The sequence below is a fragment of the Dermacentor albipictus genome, chromosome 2 (genome assembly GCF_038994185.2).
Source record: "Dermacentor albipictus isolate Rhodes 1998 colony chromosome 2, USDA_Dalb.pri_finalv2, whole genome shotgun sequence".
In the NCBI taxonomy this organism is placed as follows: domain Eukaryota; kingdom Metazoa; phylum Arthropoda; class Arachnida; order Ixodida; family Ixodidae; genus Dermacentor; species Dermacentor albipictus.
Genome location: NC_091822.1, coordinates 138,169,215 through 138,176,795, shown reverse-complemented (window position 1 = coordinate 138,176,795; position 7,581 = coordinate 138,169,215).

Genomic DNA, 7,581 nt, shown 5'->3' with positions numbered 1-7,581 from the left:
GAAGAAAGGGAGAGAGTCAGCACTGAGTACATGTGGGAGGGACACCTTACACAATGACACTATAAGCGGTCTCTTAAGCCCGTGCACTTTAAGTACCGCACTAGTGCACGAATCGCTTTTCGAGCCAGTGACGGTTGTGGCCACGGTCCGAGTATCTTTGACTCGGTGAATGGTCTCGAGTCTAGTCTGTGTAAAGTTGCCCGCAGAGGGAGGCGGTGGACATCGTAGCGAGGGCAGGTACACAATACGTGCTCGATGGACTCCTCGCACCCGCAGGAGTCGCACATCGGGCTCTCGGCCATTCCCATACGGTAGGAGTATGCGTTCGTGAACGCCACTCCCAACCACAAGCGACACAACAAGGTTGCTTCGCCGCGGGAAAGGCTAGGTGGCAGTTGTAGCCGTAGCGTGGGGTCCAGTTGACGTAATCTGCAATTGAAGCCACTTGATGTCCAGAGATCTTGGGACTTCTTGCGCGCAAGTAGGCGAAGTTCTCTGGCAGCGTCCGACCTCGCCAAAGGTGTTGGACGCGTCTTTGTATCTTCGTGGGCACACCGGGCAGCCTTGTCAGCTAGGTTGTTGCCGACGATGCCACAGTGAGCAGGAATCCACTGAAATACAATGTGGTGTCCTCTTTCCAGAGCATGGTGGTGCAGTTCCCTGATTTCAGATGTCATTTGCTCGTAACTTCTGTGACGTAACGCGGACTTGATGCTATGAAGGGCTGCCTTGGAGTCACAAAATACGACCCACTTCTCTGTTGGCTCTTCGGTGATGTACATCATAGCGGCATGGAGAGCTGCAAGTTCTGCCGATGTAGATGTAGTCCTGTGCGACAGTTTGAATTTAACTGTAACGTTCTTGGCTGGAACGACGAATGCGGCAGTTGAGCTGGTAGGTGAGGTTGAACCATCGGTATATATGTGTATGCGGTCATGATACGTCTGGTGCAGTAATAGGAGTGTAAGTTGCTTCAGAGCCGGCGATGGATGATTGGACTTTTTTGTAATTCCAGGAATACCAAAATTCACTTGAGGCTGTCGCAGGCACCACAGGGGGGAGGAAGGCTTCGCCGCCGGTGTAAAACTTGCTGGTATGTACTCTTGATGAGCGTTAATCATTCGTGAAAAGGTCGCTTGAGGTCTCTCGGCTGGTAGGGAGGCCAAATGGTGGTCGGGGATCCTTGACAGATGGCGAATGTGCGCTCTGAGAGAGTCGACAGCTACATGTGTCTGGATTGTATGGTCTCCTGCGATGGCAATTGTTGCTGCTGTTGACGTGCACCGAGGCAGCCCCAAACACGTGCGTAGGGCTTGACCTTGTATGCTCTCCAAGGTGCGAAAGTTCGTCTTGCATGCATTGGACAACACTGGTAGGCTGTAACGTAGGAGTCCGAGAAACAGAACCCTGTACAGCTGCAACATAGAATGGACTGGTGTACCCCAGTTTTTCCCGCATAGAAATTTGAAGACTTGAGCAATGGCGACTAGCTTCTTCTTCAGATAGACGCAGTGAGGGCTCCACGAGAGGTTGCGGTCAATGATGACGCCCAGAAACCGATGTGTCTTAACATAGAATACAGCTTGACCATTGATGGTAACAGGATACGATGACATTTGTTTCCGCGTAAAACCAAGTAATGCGCACTTCTCAGTAGACACACTGAGGCCTTGTTCTCGGAGATAAGAAGCCGTCCTGGTTGCCGCCCGCTGAAGCCTGGCTCTTAGCTGAGGGCGAGTCACCGCAGAGGCCCAGATGCAAATGTCGTCGGCGTATATTGAGACATGTACTGTCTGCGGTAGGTAATCCGCTAGTCCTACCAGGACGAGGTTGAACAAAATAGGGCTCAACACTCCACCTTGCGGCACACCACGGCAGATGTAATGGTCTGAAGTTGGGCCGTCTTCGGTCTGTAAGAAAAAACGCCTTTCAGTCAAATAGTCTTGAATCCATTGATACATCCGGCCACCAACTCCAACAGCCTCAAGTGAGTTTAGTATGGCCTCATGGGTGACGTTATCATAGGCTCCTTTTATATCCAGAAAAAGTGCCGCAGACAGGCGCTTGAGGCTTTTTTGATTTTGGACCCATGTTACGATGTCAATGACGTTGTCTATAGACGTGCGACCCCGACGGAAGCCTGTCATGGCGTTCGGATAGATGTTGAATCGTTCTAGGTACCATTCCAATCGGGCAAGAATCATTCTTTCCATCACTTTGCCGACGCAGCTCGAAAGCGCAATCGGACGATATGATGAGATCTCAAGCGGTGACTTTCCAGGTTTCAGAATGGGGATCAAGCGGCTCGATTTCCATTGTTTAGGAACGGCGCCGTTCTGCCAAGACTCATTGTAGTAGTTGAGAAGCTCATCACGTGCCTCATGTCCAAGGTGGCATAGGGCAGCATACGTGATGCCATCAGGTCCTGGTGACGAAGAACGCCTGCAAGTCCCCAACGCAGCATCGAGCTCTTCGAGTGAAAATAGCACGTTGATTTCTGGTACACGTGCCTCAGGGATGTCATTCAATGCTGCGTCAGTAATGATGGCCACGGACCCAGCAATCCGTGCGCAGAACTCTTCAGCCAATTGAAGTTCCGAGCGAAGTTGGTAGAGGGCCAGAGCAGCGAAGGGCTTCCTTTGATGCGGAGATGAGCGAAGACCCCTAACCGTTCTCCATATGTGCGAGAGCGATTTTCGGGGATCAAGCGACTGACAGAATGTTTTCCATCGCTTATCTTCCAATTTATCCATGCGACGCTGGATTTTCTTTTGTATGCGCCGTGAAGCCCTCAGATCCAAGACGGACTTCGTGCGCCGATACCTCCTCTCCGCCTGTCGGCGTGTCGCACGCAGCCTATCCAGTTCCACGTCCAAGTCTGTTCGCCTTGTTGACCTTGTAAGCGAGCACATGGACGTTTTCAATGCCTCTGCGATTGTTTCTTCGAAAGTGTGTGAGAGGCCTTCCCGACAAGTGTCATCCATATCCTTCTTAAATTTTGTCCAATCAACTGTACGGAACACAGTAGAGGAGCGTTGGTCAATTCCTCTAATCGTTATGTATGTTGGAATATGGTCGCTTCCATGTGTTTCTACGTCTGTAAACCATTGGACGCTCGAGGCAAAGCGCCGTGACACCAAAGTCAAGTCTAAGAGAGAGAGATCTAAGAGAGAGTAAATCTAAGAGAGAGACTCGCCATATAGATCATTGAGCCGAAAAATTGCGGAGGTAAACGATCTCGTTTCACGGCAAGTGAGAAATACATATATCTATAGCTTTTGCTCCTCCGAGTTTCGACAGTATTGTTTTGCCGACTCCCTTAAGTTGCTGTCCTTAGGACAGGATATGACTGGTTCCGGTTAGGTATACATCTATAGCTTGGGGTATATGTACTATACACGATTCATGCGGTCTCTTAAAGTTCTCGTAAAAATTTCTACCTTACCAAAGAACCTGCCCCTCAAAATAACAGGTGTTTCAGGACAAGGTACAAGTTGTGAAAGCCGGAATATATGCAATATTTAATTTAGGTATTTATTCTTTATATGCATACTGCAGTCGTATATCGGTGCTACAGAAGGAGTTCGAAATCTTCAGTTAACAGGCAAAACGGCAAAGGGGAAGTGAGGCAAACATAACCGAATAATAGGAGCAATTCATATAGGCAAGTGAAGCAATTCAAACGAATAAAGTTCACAGATTTTGCGCAGTGCGGATAGTTATGCAGACGCAAGTTCTTTGCCTGCACAACACATGTGATAAAATGATGAGTAAATGTTTATTTCGTAGATCCTACGCATTATTGGATCTGGGAATATACAGCAGCATGGCAAGGGTTGTTGTAGTCTACACAGGTTGTTTAAGTGACAACACTTGAAGTAATAACACGCTTGCTGTGTTAAAACGTCATATATTAGCGTATCGGCGTGCCTCTGCTATTAGTTTGGCAGGCATGTTTATGCGAAGATGCGCGAGTTGACGTTGCCATACTGAATGCCACGTTGAGAAGGGTGAGGAGCGGCCTATGTAGCCATGTATATTAAAATTTGGAAGTCCCCTTACGAACCTTTGATCAGTTGACTCACAAAGGCACATGCAGTATCAGCCATACAATACAGCACATATAACTTGTGAGAACAAGCTCAAACAACTGATTGTTCACGAGTTCGATCTGAGAAATCAATGGCCAATCCTGGACCTTACTATGCTGCTCTATATCTGGTCGTTTGAGTGTTCCGATGAGAACGAGACGGTGGTAAGTGTGAAGCTATGACATGTCCAGCATTAGAAAGCATGGCTTGCCCAGCTGGCTGAAGATATGAAACACGCTCCTATTTCGGTAAGACGAATAGTAGATGGACTGAAAGATATATTTAGGGAATTCCCGGCCATTATATAAGCATTCATGAAACAAACTGTGGTCCTCTAGTATTTTCATAGCTGTACACTTGTTGGCGGCCATGCCGCAGGAGGTGGTGGTAAGACAAATGAGAAGTCTGAAACGAAGGCCTTTTAATATGGCCATGTAAACACCATGGTTGGGGAGGACGCCTGCTTAGCATATGCGCCAGATTTCACTACTGCAAAATCGAACATGGCTAGCTTCGCCCCTAGATTTATTCGCTGGAGTTCGTCGTACTGTATATCTTTGGCAACTATACGCTCTTCGGCGTAGTCGCCCAGGAGGATGATTGGCGGTGTTTTGTTTTCCGTAGAGCACATGCTGCGGTACCTTGAAATTTGACCCCAAATGTTCCCATTATTATGCGCCGTTATAGCTTTTTAGCGTCTTATCCATGGTCTCCGAACCACTGTGAACCGTGATCAACCGCATTTCGGCGGTGGCTGCGTCCAGCGCGGAAGTCAAGACCGTATCTTGAAAGCGATCTGCGATGGCGACAGAGAGCGGCGAATACAGCGTCGTGTGCACTGTGTTCTCGCCACGGAGTTCGGGTTGAAAGAGAGACGCGCTGGCCCCAATCTTGGAAGCGATTGGCGACGGGGGATTAGCGCGGTGAGTGCTGACAGCTTCGTGTGCTCTGTGTTCTCGCCGCGTAGCTCGCGTTGAAGCTAGAGGCTGCAGGAAGGTGAATTCGCTCGCTGGCTGTGGGCGCTAAATTGAAAGCGATCGTCTTACAGGACGGACGGACAGTTTTCTCGCTGGATAAGCATGGAAATGATTGTGCATTTAAAAGCCCGACATTCTCAGCGCTCAAGTGCTCCCCTGTTTATCGCATATACAGCGCCTGTTCATATATATATATATATATATATATATATATATATATATATATATATATATATATATATATATATATATATATTTATATATATATATATATATATATGTGTGTGTGTGTGTGTGTGTATGTGAGAATGGCCACAGATGCAGATAGAGGGACATGTCTCGCTGCACCTTTATGGGCTATATATATATATATATATATATATATATATATATATAGCCCATAAAGGTGCAGCGAGACATCTCCCTCTATCTGCATCTGTGGCCATTCTCCCATTCATTCCTCCTGCCACGGCGAGAATTTTTGCCAAACGAGCGAGCTCGCATCCTCGCGATGTCATGAAAAACTGTATTTTGCCTCCTTTATACACTTCTCCACGTCAGGATGGAAATATGTGCTGCGCAGTGTTGCCTCACGACCATCCATTCGACATCCGCTAGATTGCTTTTCAGCTCGCTAAGTGACGGCGCGTTGCCTGGCTTCGTAATGATGCCTTGCGTATGTGAGCCAGGCCATGTTTTATTTTCTCACATACGACTTGCATTACTTTTCCATCTACAGGCTAACCTCCTGGTCAGCAGTTGTAACAGCAGGGCTTTGACAGAGGGAGAGTCTGCTCCATATCGGTCGGCTACGAGGTTAACCTCGAGCTCGCTAATGGAGCGCGATACACTGACCTCCAGGAAAGGACGCACACGGAAAGTGCTGTACTGCAACAGATGGCAATGGCCGGGCGCCTTTTCGAGTTGGCGCACTTATGTCCACCCTGTAATGAAGTCGTAAAGAAAGGGCGCTTTTGATATTTCTTATTCTCTTGATCGCCTGTTCAATGCGACGTCTTTCTCTCTCTCGCTCTCTTTCTTTCGTGGGCTATTTTAACTTGCGATACAAGGGTTAGCTTTCTGCAGTTTCGGAATGGTGGAGCGGTTCATGTTTTTAGGCCTCCCACTCCCTCGAATGGCTTACGTCAGTTAACGACATGGTAATTACACTTGGAGGCGGCTCGCTGTAACGCACCTGGAGAACGCCGTTAGAGAGAGCGGTTAGCTTATGCAAGGGCGTAAAACGAAACGCCACAAATGATGGAGTGGGCATATATATATATATTACCGCCGCGAGAAGCGCCACGCCCCACTGTACCTACTAGCAAGTGCAAAAACGTGGCTGTGCTCAGCTGGCGCTTCCATCAGCTATGTTGAGCCAATATGTTTCGTCGTTTACTTTGTCTGTTTTGCGTTGCCGAACTACTACGTGAAACAAATGTGATAAAAAAGTTTGGGTTTTTCAGTGTACGAACAGTTACCGAAACATAACTGAAGCTGGTTCGGCCATTCGCTGCAATTGTTTTTCATCGCGAGCTCACCAGATAGAATGGCGGAAAGTACGTGCAGTGCTCAGCAATTGAAACGCGATACTCCTAGCGCATGGTCGCCGGCGCTCTTTGCACCGATTGTAAGCGCTCAGGATACCGAGCTGACGCAGCGTGGTATACGGTGAAGGCGGGAATATTTGGGATGCATTCTGACTGCATTTGATCCCACGGCGGTTACGTAGAGCTCACCTGTGGCGCAAGAAAAAAAAACGACGATGGTAGCCGCACGCTCCGAGTATTGCGTTTCAATTCGTGAGTGCTGTACATTGCCGACGCTACTTTGATGTGGTCTAGTAGTTCTAACATTAATAAAGGAGCCCTTCATACGCGAGAGTTTCGTGTCCCATGGAAATCGCCTGCATTCGCCTCCGAAGCGGTAATGATTCCGGAGCTTAGGCCGCGATCGAAGCCGAACGGTCTGATTTTTCGTCGCCACCTTGCCGTCTTATCAGTGCATCAGTCTTCCTTTTAGGGTATCTTTTCCTTTTCCTCGCGCTTCCCAAATCTAGTTGCGTCCGCAAATGACTTTTTGCTCTGCATCGACGGCGAATGCAAACGCACCCGCGTGTTCACACTTACCGCCGCCGACGGCTCTCGTCGCGCGAAGCTGTGTGAAATGGGCCATTACTGAATATTGGACTAGCTTCAAAGACATTAAGAATGACGAAGTATTGCAAAGGTACAAATAATTGCAGCGAACAGAGAACGGGAACTTACTGACACGTGTGCGATTCCTGAAGCAGCTCAAAAACACACAAAGAAGGGGGGGGGGAGGGGTGACGTAGGTCTCGTTTTTTCATTACGATGGCAATTATGCAGGCATCACAGGTGCACTTCAGCCGCCTCCGTGGCATCACCGTCGCCGTCAGGTTCCGTATGAGTGAAAGCGCGTGACGGTGAGCCGGCGAACGCGTTTCAATCTCGCGCGCGCGACCAATGAACGCCGCCCAGATGCGCGCCCTC